Raw genomic sequence first — 17,311 nt, forward strand, 5'->3', positions numbered from 1 at the left:
GTATGAAAAGCAACTTCTATCCACTTTGTGAAGTAATCGATAGCAACCAGAATGAATCAGTGTCCATTCACAGCTTTTGGCTCGATCATCCCGATTATGTATATACCCCACATGGAGAAAGGCCATGGAGCAGTCAGAACATTCAAGGGATAATGTGGCACATGTACTTTATCTGTATAGATCTGGCACTTATGACATTTCTTGATGTATTTGAAGTAATTGGTCTCCATAGTCAACCAGTAATACCCTTCTCTAAGAATTTTCTTAGCCATGATGTGTCTGTTGGCGTGAGTTCCAAAGGATCCTTCGTGAATCTCTTTGATAAGCATGTCTACTTCGTATACATCCATGAATCTGAGCAAGACCATGTCGTGATTTCTTTTCTAAAGTACATTACCGTTGAGGAAGAATTGGGATGCCAATCTTTTGAGTGTTTTCTTATCTCGGCTTGAAGCATTTGCAGGGTACTGTTATTTCTGAAGGAACGATTTATTATCCATTTTCGCTTTAATTACTATGTAATATGTTGGTTCATCCAAATGTCATATCCTTATAGAAGGTGCTTCATTGTACCACTTAAATTTGAACATGTATAATATAGTGACCAGGGCGTCTGCAAGTTGATTCTCTTCTCGAGGAATATAATGGAAAGTGATCTCATCAAAGTAAACTATCATCTTTCGAATGTGGTCTCGACACTTTATTAGCTTAGCATCATGTGTCCCTCATTATCCTTTGATTTGATTGATAATGATAGTAGAATCTCCATATACTTCTAAGATCTTGATTCTTAAATTGATGGCTTCGTCAAGTCCTAGGTTGCATGCCTCATACCCCTGACATGTTATTAGTGCATGTGAAACATAACCTAGCTGCGAATGGAATTAGGTGATTGTTGGAGAAGTAATGACAGCCCCGATTACATGTCCTTATGCATTCGATGCACCATCAAATATAAGTTTCCAACGTGATCTTGGTTCAAGTCCTTTTTCGGGACCTGGGGTCTCACAATCCTTTATCACCATAAAGTCTTCATCAGGGAAGTTAAATTGTATGGGTTGATAATATTCCATTGGTTGGTGAGCAAGAAGATCTACTAACACCCTTCCTTTGATAGATTTTATGTGACATATTTGATGTTGTACTCAGTCAATAACATCTGCCACTGGGCTATTCTTCCAGTCACTACTGGATTTTCAAAAATATATTTGATAGGATCCATCCTCAATATTATTAAATTAGTATGACACACCATGTATTGTCATAGACGCCGAGCAGTCCAGACTAGGGCGTAACGAGTTTTCTCCAAGAGCAAATATTGGATTCTAAATTGGTGAATTTCTTGCTCAAGTAGTAGATTGCATTCTCTTTTTTTCCGGTCTCATCTTGTTTCCCCAATACATATCCCATAGAACTGTCAAGTACTGTTAGGTACATTATAACTGGTGGTACTGAGATAGGTGGCTTCTGTAAATATTCTTTGATTTTGTCGAAAGCCTTTTGACAACCATCATTCCACTCGATGGCTTGATCTTTCCTGAGAATCTTGAAGAGTAGATCATAAGTTTCTATAAGATTCGATATGAACCTAGAAATGTAGTTTAATCTTCCCAAAAATCCACGAACCTCTTTTTTTGTCATTGAAACTGGCATATCTTGGGTGGCGTTGACTTTGTCAGGATTAACTTCGATACCTCTCTGTCTGACTACGAACCCCAATAATTTCCCTAATATGACTCCAAAAGTGCATTTTACAGGATTCAGATGTAACTTGAACTTCCTCAAACGGTCAAACAACTTTTGCAAGTTAATTATATGATATTATTCAGTCTATGATTTGGCAGTCATATCATCAACATAAACCTCTATCTCTTGGTGGATCATATCATGGAAGAGACACGTCATTACCCTTTGGTATATTGCCCCGATGTTTTTCAATCCAAAATGCATTATTTGTAACAAAAGGTGCCCAAGGGAGTGATAAACATAGTTTTCTCCATGTTTGTGGGAGCCATCTTTATCTGATTATAACCTGAGAATCCGTCCATGAATGAAAACAACAAGAATTGAGTGTTATTGTCTACCAACACGTCAATGTGTGAAAGAGGGAAGTCATCTTTAGGACTGACTTTATTCAAATCTCAATAGTCTATGCACATTCTGACTTTTCCATCTTTCTTTCAAATTGGCACGATGTTAGAAACCCATTGTAGATATTTTGAAACGGCTCAGAATCCTGCATCGAGCTACTTTCTGGCTTTCTCTCTGTTTTTTAGTGAAATGTATGGTATAGTCCTTCCCAATTTCTACTTGACTGGTGGACACTCTAGTTTAAGCGGTAGCTTGTGTATGATGATATTCGTGTCTAGTCCTAACATATCTTGATATGACCAAGCAAAAACATATGCATACTCACATAGAAACTCGACTAATCTTTTCCTGATTTCATCATTTAAAGCAGCGTCGACCTTGACCTCTTTCTTATTTTCTACGGTTCCTAGATTGATCACATCCACCGATTCCTGATGAGGTTGAATTTAGTTGTCCTCATATTTCATCAGTCTACTAACTCTTCAAGAAGCTCGCAATCGTCCTCATCGTCTTCTTCCACTTGGTTAATCGGGAATTCGAAGTCGTAAGAGACTATAAGAGTGTCATTTTTAATAGGTTCATTTATTAATCTGCATAAGGAACATTTTTGCTTATTATTATCTTTTGGAATGATGTGCTAGGAGTGAAAGTGTATGAAAGACTTATTGCCATTTTTTCAAAAAGAAAACTTGAAATGAAAGGAAAAAGATCTTAACTAGAAACAAAATGGAATTGTAACCATAAATAAGTCGTTAAAAGAAAGGGGGGCCTACAAAGATTGTCCATTTTCCTTGGGCAGAGCAAATGACTTATTATTATTTCAGAAAACAGAAAATTACTTTGAAATATAAATCATCTTAGGAATCTCGATGGCCTTCCAATTGTTGAGAGCGGTATCTGGTAAATAGGGACACACCAAGTTTGGTATCCCTTTATCTTCTTCTTCAATTTCAGCCACACGATATTCACTTGTGTACCCATCATTGTGGAAAGTGTCTTGGAGGGTGCATAACTTCCTTTGATTGATCTTCTAAGACCAAATTTTAGCCGGTTTGTAACCCAGCCTGAACCGATCCTTTTTCTCAGGTATCTCCAACAGTTTTCCCCAGCCCAGTGTATCTCTACCTTTCATCAACTCTAACATCTTCTCCCATGGTGAGACTACCTTTTATTTCTTCGGAATATCTCTTCTTCGATTGACTGCTGCAATTTCCAAAGCTTGGAAAGATATATCCAGTGTTTCTACACCTACCTCTATGTATCTGAATGATGAGAGGTGACTAATAAACATGTCTTCCTCTCCTTTAAATATTATTAGTTTATCATCTACTATGCACTTCAACCTTTGGTGAAGAGTGGAGGTGACAACTCTTGCAGCATGGATCCAAGGTCGTCCTAGAAGACAATTGTAAGATGTGTTAATATCCATCACTTAGAAGGTAATTAAGAAGGTGTGTTTCCCCATCATTATTGGTAGGTCGAATTCTCTGATCACCATTCTCTTTGAGCCATCAAAAGGTCTGACTACTAACGTGCTAGCTTTCATGGACGTTCTCACGGTACTCAGCTTCCCAAGAGTGTTCTTAGGAAGGACATTGATACATGAGCTTGTATCTACTAATACCCTTGAGAGAAGGTTGTCATGGAATTTAACTTCTATATGCAAGGCCTTGTTGTGGGCATTTCCCTCTGGCGGTAATTCGTCGTTGTTGAACCCCAAGCAACTGTTGGCAGTGATGTTAGCCATTACATCGTCAAAATGGTCCATTGTTATATCGTGGGTAGCATGTGCCTCATTCAAGATCTTCAACAGAGATCCTCTATGAGCCTCAGAACCTAACAAAAGAGACAATATAGAGATTTTAGAAGGAATCTGGTTTAACTGGTCCACCATCTTATAGTCACTCTTCCTAATCAACCTCAAGAATTCTTCAACTTCTTCTTGGGGAACACCCTTCTTAGAAGGTCCTTCCCCTGAGCCTACCTCTTATTTTCCTTTTGAACTTTCAGGATTATTATTCTTTGGTGGTTGTTCGGGAGCGAACAGTCTTCCACTCCAAGCCATACCTCCAATACCAGTTATGTTAGTAACTGCTGGTTCAAGCACTAGAGGCTTCTCTTCCATATATGTTGTAATGGTATAATTCCAGGGTACAAACTTATCACTTTTATATGGAAATTATGCTGGAACATGGAATACAATAGGGCCTTCTGACTTCATCGTTATTGGAATTTGAAAAAGGTAATGGAGTCGGTATCTGAATCGGCGTCTGAGAAGATATGGGTACAAGAATATGGAATGGTGTTTGCGCCTCTCTTCTCTGATAAGGGATCTCAAAGGGTATGTGCCCCTGAGATTCTATAGCTGAAATGTCCTCCTTCTTCCTTGAGTATTCAACTTGAACCAAATCTTGGTTCATCATCTATTGAAGACTCCTCTTTATTTTTTCACATTTGTCTGGATTAAACAGACAAACTTTGCAATCAACATGTAACTTTTCGAATAACTCGTAGCCAATCAATTTTTTATATATTCTAGACATATGGGTTTTTATTTGATCCAATCTATGGATTAAGACATTATCCTCTAATTTTTCAATGGCATTGATAGTTGGGCCATCGTGCCCCGACATTTGATTATTCTTGACGTTTGGATTTTTGGCAGTAAAAGAAATAACTTTCGATTTAACAAGTCTTGTACCTTAAATTTCAGAGCTAAGCAGTTCTCGGTAGTATACCCTGGTGCACCAACATGAAAATTAATTCTGGCATTGGCATCATATCCACGAGGAGAAGGTGTTGGTGGGGGTGCAAGAGGTCTAGTCTCCACCAACCCTCTTTGTAATAAGTAAGGCAGAATCTAAGTATATGTCATGGGTGTCGCGGCGGAATTTTTCACGAGATTAAGTATTGATTGAACTTAACCCGTTTGAAAAATATTTTAAATGCAAGAGTCGCCACCGTCTTTTATTTTATCCAAAAAGAGGAAGGGAAAAATAACGATAAATCCCTTTAGAGTTACGGGTTCGGGGGTTGGTTATGCAAAGGGAAGGTATTAGCACCCTCTACATCTGTGGTACTCCACAGGAACCTTTTTGCTTATGTTTATGTGAATGCTTTGCTTTTTTCGCTTTGATCGTTTGATTGGGGAGATGAGAAAAGAACTTGATTTTATTGTTTTTGGACTCGATAAAGTCGTAGACTTCATGCCTACGTATCTCCAAGGCGCAATGGAGAAATCAGAATCCACGTAGTTCTCCCAAAAGAAAAGGGGAAAGTCTGTTTTGTTGATTTTAGATTGGCGTGTCTTGCCATCTCTTGCTCGACCTAGGCGGGAGGCTTCGAGACTGACACGTCCTTTTGAAAATGTTTTTAAACTGAAAAGCCAAAGCTGGCAAAAGATTTGAATGAGCCTAAACCCTGAAACATAAATAAATGGGCTCATTATAAGGAAGCCCAAGAGTAAGCTTGTGAGTGTGTGAAAAGGGTTTCTTAAACGGCGACCGTTGGAATCGCATCGGGTTTCTCTTTTTTGGATTTTTTGATTTTTTAACATAAAACGTGAACAATACGATTAAACACACAATACAGAAAATAAAAAATGCGAGAAAGTAAATTATTACAACACAGTTAGCTATGAATAGTTAGTATTACGAATAGTTAGTGGAGTTAATCGAGCTGAAACTGAAACGAAACGGTTAGTAACAACATAAACAAATATAAGAAACAATATAAACATTTACTTTAGACAAAATAAACATTTGATATAAATAAACATTTAATTAAAATAAACATTTAAACAAATAATTAATTTAACTAACATTTAAATAAAACATATATGCAAAATAATAATAAAAGATAAACAATATTTAGTAAACAAAAGTAATATATATATATATATATATATATATATATATATATATATATATATATATATATATATATATATATATTTATATTTTAGACAATAAATATATAGTAGACAAAAATAATATATGTGTACATTTAGACAAATAATATATAATAGACAAAGTAATATATATATATATATATATATATATATATATATATATATATATATATATATATATATATATATTTAGATAAATAATATATTAAAACACATGTCGGCAAGCCGGAACTTTGCCGATTTCAGAGATAAGTGAAGAATATTACCTTGTGTGAAGAGGATGAACTTCTGATCGTCCAAATGATCGACCGAAAGCTGGAAACTGTCACCGACGCAGTGCTGTCTCCGATTTCAGAGATAAGTGAAGAATATTACCTTGTGTGAAGAGGATGAACTTCTGATCGTCCAAATGATCGACCGAAAGCTGGAAACCGTCACCGACGCAGTGCTGGCTGCCTTCGTGAGTACCTGACTTCAACGTCGCTTTTGATCGGTGAAACGACGCCGGAATGAAATGAACCTTGGATATTTGTGACCTGGACTCAACGAACTTCAAAGATATGAAATCGGTTTTGTGTTTCGGTGAATAATCGGAACGATTTTGGGTTACCGAAAATGAAGAACAAGTGAAATACGGTAATGCTTTTGGAAAAATATTTCTTTTCAATTCTCTGTTTCTCTCACCACACGCTTTTTCCTTACTCATCCCCCCTCCTCCTTTTTTTTTTCTTTCTTACTAACCACATCTATATATATATATATATATATTTAGATTACTTAAACAATAAGAAACCTAAAAAATATCTAACATAAATTAATAATATATATTTAGATTACTTAAACAATAAGAAACCTAAAAAATATCTAACATAAATTAATAATATATATTTAGATTACTTAAACAATAAGAAACCTAAAAAATATCTAACATAAATTAATAATATATATTTAGATTACTTAAACAATAAGAAACCTAAAAAATATCTAACATAAATTAATAATATATATTTATATATTATATAATAATAATAATAAACTAATATAATATTAATCCTAATTAAATAAACTAATTAACAACTAAACACAATTAATATTAAGCACAAATAATATTAACGGCACACGATTAAAATACGATAAAATCGAGCGACACAAACGCGATAAAAACGATGACAATTTGCACAGCAAAACAGATAAATTGATAAAACCAATAAACCAGTAAACCGGTAAACCAGTAAAATCAACAACACGACTCAAACAGACTCGATTAAATCACACGGCACAACACGTAATTAAATAAACAACCCTAGGCAATAATAAAATCAACACGACATCACGAAAACGCTGACAAACACAATCACAAATAATCGGACAATACGAAAACTCTAATATATTCGAAATACAGTCAAAATACCGACAAACAAACAATTAAATAGATAAAAACGCACAAAACCTAATCGAAGTGATGCCACGCACAACAGAGATAAGCGAGATAAATACGAGGCAACGATATCGGCCAGGTTTTGCTAAAACAACGAAATACAACACGGTAAGCAACGAAAACACACAAAACCTAATAAAACCAGTTGTCACGCGAAGTTTAAGAAATTGAGATGAATACGAGACAACGAGATTAATCAAGATGTGGTCAACAAAGCCAAAGTCAAATTTTGGGGTGCGACAGATGCCCCTATTTAATTAACTTAGGCCAGATAGCCGAAGGCTATCGAATGGCGTAAGGTAATTAAATATGACAAACGCCACAAAATTTGACCGCAAATGCATGTATGCATGATGCAAAAGACATACAGACACAGAGACACAGGAGTGCAAACTCTACTGGGGAAGGACATACACCGACTCAATGCATGAAGGTAAACACTGAGAATACTCAGCTGGGGAAGATTCACTACCTATTCATAGATGGAAAATAGGAGGAAAAGAGATATCGACTCAATGTTGACGATACATCACTATCTCATAGATGAAAGTGGGAAAAGATCAATATAACAAGAGTACTGATGTGACAGTACATTACCAACTCAAAGATGGAGGTAACAGAAAAGATGAATACCAACTCAAGGATGAAGGTATAACAAGGGCATAATAAGAATCGAACTGCGTTAACTCATGGTTGACAGCTCACTACCCACTCATTGATGAGGTAAACAGGACATGCCAACTCAAAGTTGAAGGCAAGCTTCAAAAGATTGATAATAACACTGCTAGGGAAATCAAATTCCAACTCATTGATGATAGTGTAGATGAAGAATCAGATCTAAGGATCATTGTGCAGACTTACAGTTGAATGCACACTACCAACTCATTGATGAGGTAAACAGGACATGCCAACTCAAAGTTGAAGGCAACCACCGATTCATTGACAAAGGTGTTTAAAAGAATTTAGAACATATTCTCCTGGAGATGTTTATCATTACCGACTCAAAGATGACGGTGGAAGGACAAAATGTACCTAACTCATAGATGAAGGTACTCCATCAACTCAAAGACGAAGATGGAATCAGAAGTTATCTGTGAAGACTCAAAGATGAAAGCACACTATCAGTTCAACAAGGATCAAACATACCCTACTCATAGATGAAGGTACTCCATCAACTCAAAGACGAAGATGGAATCACAGGAAAATGTGCGAACTCAAAGATGAATGCATATTACCAGCTCAAAGTTGCAGGTACTTCACCAACTCAAAGACGAAGGTGGAATCAAAAGGAATTTGTGCTAAACTTAAAGACGAAAGCACGCTACCAGCTCAAAGTTGCAGGTAGAACCATGGAACTTTCTGTGAGGATGTTATCAACTCATAGATGGAGATAGTAATTAATTTATCTGAGGGATAACAAAGGTTACCACTCATGGATGTAGGTAACTCAAGTTTGTAATGGGTACCAACTCAAAGATGAAGGTATAAAGGACTTGGACACAATATCTGTCATGTCTGTTTTACTGAATGAGAGTCACAAAGACTATATTGTTGCCTTCTTTTACTGGCAATTTCTGAGCTTTATCTGGAGACACGAGGTTCAAACTAGGATAGAACTAGAATGAAACGGTCAAACAAGACTTCAACTGAAGAGGAATGAACTCATCAGGATTTACAACTGAAACAACCATCTTCCACGAGGCATAGATCTCTGTGGGGAACATGACCAATAAAAGGTATTTTGCTGCTTATGAGGATACTCTATATGGAGAGATTGACTCAACCCACAATATAAACAAGGAAACAAGGTGCATATGAATGCAAGCATGATATGTCATAGATATGCATGAATATTTAGTAATGAATGCATCATGGACAGACAAAACTAGGAATAACTAAAAATGTTAACAGCTGCATAAGGACTTGCTGGAGATTTGCACTGAGACTCGCTGGGGAGTAGTACAAAGACTTGCTGGGGAATTGGTACAAGAGCACCATATCCAGGTTTCTTTAAAAGTCTGTCTCTGCTGAGGATTCCGTAGAAGAATGGAGATGCCTTCTACTTCAAAAATGCAGGAGATTCCCTGTGGTTCTTGAATTTGTGAGGTATATGAGGATTGGACCTTTCTGAGGACTCCGCTGGGGATACAAGGTGTTATCCTCTGGAAATAAGATGATATTGTAAGAGAAGTCCTGCAATTCTTGAATTTGCTGATAATGCAGAAGGGATTATTCTTCTGGAAGACTCCGCTGGGGATACAGTCCGCAGGGGATAGGTGGTATCTTTCTAGGGAATAAGAATATAGGGGAAATCTATCCTTGATTTTTTTGCTTTAATTATCATGGAGACTTTCTGTATCTGAAGACTCTGCAGGGGATTATGGTGTCTGATATCTGGTTACGAGATCTTTCCTCTAGGAGACTCTGCCGGGGAACAGTGATGTCTGACCTTTGAATGTAAATGAGAATTCAGGAGGAATCCTGTAATTCTTGAATTTGCTTAAAATGCAACACACTCTTCTTTACTACAAAACATTACTGAGGAGGAGACATATCCTTCTATTGAATGGACAGAGAACAACAGGAGATTCCCTGTAGTTTCTGAATATCAACTTTCTTCATTCGCTGAGGGATGGAGACCTCTGTATTACTCCTGCTCAGGGAAATCAAATCTTCCTTCTCATCCTCTGCTGGGGACATTGCTGATCCCGCCTTAATAAATTACTGGTGAAATACCTGTAGTAATCCCATAGGCCAAATCTGTAACTTAAAACCTGGATCAAAGTCTTCATGATCAATTAACCGGGGAGTCTTCATGCCCCAAGTGAAGGGAACAATCTTCTTGAAATATTTCTTGCATGATCTCTTGAGGAAAACTAGGAAGCAAAACTGGGGATATCCAGAATCACAACCTCTGCTGGAGAAATATTACTGCCAAGACACCTGTGGAGATCTTTTCATCATATACATATGAGGATAGTAACATGAACATGTCTAGTTGGAATCACATGATTTTAGAATTACTGGGACCGCATGTCTCAATCCTTTTATTGATGTCCACAAATCAAAATAAATAATCTTTATATTTTTCAAAAACTGTTTTTAATTTAAAACTTTTGTTTTAAAACATATCTGTCAAAGTAAAAGAACTTTCGTAAATTGAAATGAAAATTAAGAGTGCCAAGAAATATAGAAAGGCTCAAATTGATTTGATAGGATGGTAATCAGCCAATAGCGTGATTCCATAGATCTTTACAAATTGGAAAATGGTAATTTCGTGGAAAAAGGGTACGTTGAACTACAATGACATCATTCTCTCTTCCACTTTTGACCTGTATTGCAGCCTTGACAAAGTTGGAGAACTGTTGAAAATATTCTGATACTTCAATGATCTTATCTCTGTTATGCAGTTACTTGCCTAAAATCCCTAACTTTTGCCTAGATTGCCCTTTCGGGTTTTCAATCTACCGGGATAATATTCTCTTTGTTTTTTTATGTCTCTAATTTCTGCTTGGACCGCCCTTTCAGGTTTTCAGTCCACCGAGACGCTCATTTTTGCCTAAGCCGCCCTTTCGGGTTTTCAACTTAGCGAGTTGTTCTTTTCATTTTCTAGGCGAAGTATTTCTTGACTGCATCTGTATTCACGGGACGTGGAAGCTCTTCACCATCCATGTTTGTAAGAATTAAAGCACCGCCTGAGAAGGCTTTCTTGACAACATAGGGTCCTTCATAGTTAGGAGTCCACTTGCCCCTAGAATCATTGTGAAATAGTATCATCTTCTTGAGCACAAGGTCACCCTCTTTGAATTCTCTCGGCTTAACCTTCCTATCAAATGCCTGCTTCATTCTCTTTTGATATAACTGTCCATGGCACAAGGCAGTCATTCTGTTTTCTTCAATCAAATTCAACTGATCGTATCTGCTTTGGCACCCTTCAGCCTCTGACAACTGAGTTTCCATTAGTATCCTCATTGATTGAATTTCAACCTCTATCGGTAACACAGCTTCCATACCGTATACAAGTGAAAATGGGGTTGCCCCAGTTGAAGTACGGACTGATGTTCTATATCCGTGTAGTGCAAAAGGCAGCATTTCATGCCAATCTTTGTAGGTAACAACCATCTTTTGAATGATCTTCTTGATATTCTTATTTGCAGCTTCAACTGCCCCATTCATCTTGCGACGGTAAGGAGAAGAGTTGTGATGCTCGATCCTGAAACTTTCACATAATTCATCCATCATTTTGTTGTTCAGATTGGAGCCATTGTCAGTGATGATCTTGTTTGGAATGCCATATCGGCAAATGAGATTATTTTTGATGAATCTGACCACCACTTGCTTTGTCACCTTTGCATACGAAGCTGCTTCCACCCATTTGGTGAAGTAATCAATTGCCACAAGAATGAAACGGTGTCTGTTGGAAGCTTTGGGTTCAATCATACCGATCATGTCAATGCCCCACATTGAGAATGGCCAGGGACCAGAAATCACATTCAAAAAGGTTGGTGGTACATGAACCTTATCAGCGTAGATCTGACATTTGTGACACTTCTTTACAAATTTGCAGCAATCTGATTCCATGGTCAACCAGTAGTAACCAGCTCTCAACATCTTTCTTGACATAGAGTGGCCGTTTGCATGAGTACCAAAGGACCCTTCGTGAACTTCTTTCATCAACATTTTTGCTTCCTTTTTGTCAACACATCTGAGTAAGACCATGTCATAATTCCTCTTATAGAGCACATTCTGATTAAGGAAGAAACTGCCTGACAATCTTCTCAAAGTCTTTTTATCTTTTTCTGTTGCTCCAAGAGGATACTCCTGAGTCTGAAGGAAATGCTTGATATCGTGGTACCATGGTTTATCATCAAAACTGGCCTCAGCTATAAACACATGTGCTGGTCTATCAAGTCGCTTGATCACAATTCTGGGTACTTCGTTTGGAAAACCCACTTGATACATTGAAGACAACGTAGCTAGAGCATCCGCCATATGATTCTCATCCCGAGGAATGTGATGCAATTCAACCTTGGTGAAGAAAGTCAACAATCTTCTTGCATAGTCTTTGTATGGGATCAAGCCAGGGTGGCGTGTTTCCCATTCTCCTTTGATCTGATTGATAACTAACGCTGAGTCACCATAAACAGTAAGATTTTTGATGCGGAGGTCAATGGCTTCTTCAAGACCCATGATACAGGCTTCATATTCAGCAATGTTGTTTGTACATTCAAAGCAAATTCTTGCCGTGAAAGGAATATGAGAACCCTCTGGAGCGATAATGACTACACCTACTCCATGTCCATAAACGTTGGAAGCTCCATCAAATACTAAACCCCATTGAGAATCTGGTTCAGGTCCTTCTTCAGGAAGTGGCTCTTTACAATCTCTGGATTTTAGGAACATGACATCTTCATCAGGAAACTCATCCTCATTATCATCGTGATCTTCAACGGGTTGGTGAGCAAGGTACTCAGCCAACACACTGCTCTTGATAGCTTTCTGGGTATGATACTCAATGTCGTATTCTGATAACAGCATCTGCCATCTGGCAATCTTACCAGTGAGTGCAGGCTTCTCAAAAATGTACTTGATTGGATCCATTTTGGATATCAACCAAGTGGTGTGACTTAACATATACTGCCTCAATCTCTTAGCAGCCCAAGCCAATGCACAACATGTCTTCTCGAGTAAGGAGTATCGTGATTCACAGTCAGTAAATTTCTTGCTTAGGTAGTAAATGGCATGCTCTTTCTTTCCAGTTTCGTCTTGTTGACCCAGAATACAGCCCATAGAATTCTCAAGCACTGTCAAATACATAACCAACGGTCTTCCAGCAACAGGTGGTAACAAGATAGGAGGCTCCATGAGGTACTCTTTGATACTGTCAAATGCTTTCTGACAATCCTCTGTCCAAACACAATTCTGACTCTTTCTCAGCAATTTGAAGATAGGTTCACAAGTGGCAGTCATGTGAGAAATAAACTGGGATATGTAATTCAATCGTCCTAGAAAACCTCTCACTTGCCTTTCTGTTTTTGGTGCGGGCATCTCTTGGATAGCTTTTACTTTATCTGGATCAAATTCAATGCCTTTTTGGCTGACAATGAAGCCCAAGAGTTTACCTGACCTGACGCCAAATATGCATTTGTTCGGATTGAGGCGAAGACGGAACTTCCTCAATCGTTGAAACAGCTTCAATAGATCTACTAAGTGACCTTCTTCTGAACGAGACTTCGCGATCATGTCATCCACATAAACCTCAATCTCTTTGTGCATCATGTCGTGAAAGAGCGTTGTCATGGCTCGCTGGTAAGTAGCACCTGCGTTCTTCAACCCAAACGGCATCACTTGATAACAGAATGTTCCCCATGGTGTTATGAATGTAGTTTTTTCCATGTCTTCGGGAGCCATTTTGATCTGGTTATACCCGGAGAATCCGTCCATGAAGGAGAATATGTCAAACTTTGCTGTATTGTCTACCAACATGTCAATGTGAGGCAGGGGGAAATCATCCTTTGGGCTTGCTCTATTTAAGTCACGATAGTCGACACACATTCGTACCTTCCCGTCCTTCTTAGGAACTGGCACAATATTTGCTATCCACTCTGGATACACTGAAGTGGCAAGAAAACCAGCATCTATTTGCTTCAGAACTTCTTCTTTAATTTTGACGGCCATATCTGGATGTGTTCTTCTTAATTTCTGTTTGACCGGTGGACATTCTGGATTCAAAGGTAGCTTGTGCTCTACGATGTCAGTGTCGAGACCAGGCATATCTTGATAAGACCAAGCAAACACATCTACATACTCTTTCAACAGGCTGATCAATTGCTCCTTGACCTGTGGGGATAACAATGCTCCAATTTTGACTTCTTTCACATTTTCTTCCGAACCCAAGTTGACTGTTTCCAAAGGCTCTTTGTATGGCTGAATAGTGTCTTCTTCATTTTCAAGCTGGCGGGCGACCTCTTCTGGAATCTCATCCCACTCTTCCTCTTCAGCTTCGAACACAGAATGTTCAAAGTTGGGAGAGGGCATGATGTCATTGTGTTCAACGGATTTAAGTAACCTGTACAAACAATTATTTTTAGAGGACTGACCATGATATGCAAAAATGTGTTCTTTTTAAGGTTTTTTGTGTTACCATTTTCCGAAAAAGCTGAAAAGATAAAAGGACACAAGTGTATAGGAACACAAAAGATCTTTTTCATGGATAGTACGTTTTTTGACAAAAGTGCCCATTTTACAAAATTAATGCTTCGGGCTTTGGGCTAAAGCGGAAGATTTTTGAAAACTGAAAAGCTTAATTACTTTGATATGTGGACACAATGTGGGATGTCAACTGCGGTCCAGTTCTTCATAACTACTCTTGGTGTCACAAATCTGGGGCCTTCTTTTGTAGTTGGCTCTTGTGTTGTAATTATGCGTCAGCTTGAAATGGATCTGCTGGCGGGAAGCAACTGTTAGAAGACTGGACCAAGACAGACAACCTGTATGCACGTGATGCATGGATATGCAAAATGAATGATTTTCCAAGGAACTTTAAGTGAAGGAAAAGATAGAATTGCAAACATTTTTGATAACAAAACAAAGTTATCAACCCAAAATACAACCAAGAAAACCATTTAAGGACATGTGTCATCAGGACGAGCATAAACAAGTAGGAGTTGTCCTTCAAGTCTCTCAATTCTTTCTTCATAGGCCTTCTGCATAAAAGCTCTCTCCTTCACCAAACTGTCTACAAGACCTTTCCATGCACCTGAGGACTGTGGAATCTGGGAGTAATCTGTTGTGCCTGAGGAAAATAAATCCTCTTGCACCCTTGGACGTTTACCTGCACGATCTTCTCCACTCTGCTCCTTTAACTGTCTCTGAAGTTCTTCATTTTCCATTTCGAGCACCTGGGCCTTATCCTTCCAAGCGTCTCTCTCTTTCTTGACCCTCTCCAAGGTGGCTTGGAGTTCTTCTTCGTCATCTAGCGGAAGGTAGGGGGTCTTCAACGGAGCGGGTTTGATAGGATCATGATGTGGGTATGGCATTTTCAACTGTATAGCTCTGGCTCTGATCCACTGGAGGTACGACTCATAGGAGGTACAATCTTTCTTACCCAATTCAAGTCTCCCTTTGCGACAAACACGATGCCAAGCTCTTACTACTCTCTCTTTCATGGTAGGGTCCTCCTCGTTATCCCTCAAGAAAATACCTTCTAAAAGAATGTTAGGAGGCTTGTCCTTCATAGGGTAACCGAGTTGTCTCCTAGCAAGTACTGGATTATAAGAAATGATTCCCTTTGTGCCCATGAGGGGCACATTGGGGAACTCCCCGCAACTATCAATGATCTTCACATCGTCTAAAACTCTACTATACCAAGCAATATCTGACTGGGTAAGAGACATAATCCTCTGTGACCACTGAAGTCCTGACTTGCGATCCCAAAAAGTAGCTGACTTAGGAAGATGAGAGACAAACCATTTGTAGAGTAACGGTATACAGCAGACTATGGTTCCTCCTCCTTTCAAAGTACGGTAATGGATGGAATGATAGGTGTCTCCGAGCAAAGTTGGAACAGGATTACCACTTAGGAAGATGCGTATAGCATATGAATCCACAAAACCTTCAATATTAGGAAATAGTAACAAACCGTAGATCAACAAGGCGAACAGATGCTCCACAATAATATCACAACCTTGACTGGCAAAATAAGAAACCTTCCCCATTAAGAACTTGGCAGTGAAACCTAGAAGTCCTCCTTTGGTGGTGAAGTTATTCTTGAATTCTGACTTCTTCATGTACAACACTTTTGCAAGAGAACTGTGCTCGGGTAACTTTTCTGAACCAGAGAAAGGTACTGTATCAGCAACTGGGATGTGAAGCAATTGGGCATACTCTTCCAATGTAGGCATGAGTTGATAGTCTGGGAATGTGAAACAGTGATAGACTGGATCATAGAACTGTACTAATGTCTGCAATAACCCTTCTTCCATCCTAAGTGTCAATAAAGATATAAGTGCCCCATATCTATCTCTGAAACCAATAGGATCTGCGATCGAAGAAACCAGTTTCTTTAGTTCATCTATCTTTGGATTGATGAGATTGTACTTTTTCACACTTCTCCGTCCAAAATCCATGTTTCCTGCAATATTTGCAATCCTCACTTTAAGTTCCTTGGAAAAAGGTTGAAATGATGGGAATGAATGCATGTCATGCATGAATGCAACAAACACAAACATGGTCAAACAATACAAGGCTCAAAGTTCATCACCAGCATGGAGTTTAGGACAAAGCCCCAAGATAAGTTCTAAGGTTCACCTGCCAAACGGGTTCTAAAACTTCCCAAGGTTATGGATCCTTCTTCGGATAATACCGGGTTAAGCAACTGCTCGCTTTCCAATATTATTCTCAAAAGAATCTCGCTTGAGTGTGATATCGCGTATCAACCAAACCAGACTTTTGGTCTGAAGTGGTCACCGCATCACATCCTAAGTAAGGCCAAGATGGGGTAAAGGTAAACTAAGGTCCTTGGCTTCACGGGCCCGTCGAAAGCAACAATGCCTCACAAATGACTTGTTTAGCACTATCACCCTCAAAGAGGCCTCCACCAAGCGGACAAAGGCTTAAGTCAACTCGGTAAGGATTGTCTCCTATCAAGTCAACCTGAATTATCATCCATCCTATCTCAAATGTGCCCCAAATCCGGGTATAGGATTTATCACAAGTATCCCCCGAAACCCAAAATAACAAACATTACAAACAATACAATTTAGCAAATATTCACAAAGCAAACATATAAACAAGCAAAGATAGGCTAAACCCTCAAATAAGTTTAATCATGTAGTTCCCCAGCAGAGTCGCCATTCTGTCGCGGCGGGATT

This window comes from Lathyrus oleraceus, chromosome 4 (genome assembly GCF_024323335.1).
Source record: "Lathyrus oleraceus cultivar Zhongwan6 chromosome 4, CAAS_Psat_ZW6_1.0, whole genome shotgun sequence".
Classification (NCBI taxonomy): Eukaryota; Viridiplantae; Streptophyta; class Magnoliopsida; order Fabales; family Fabaceae; genus Lathyrus; species Lathyrus oleraceus.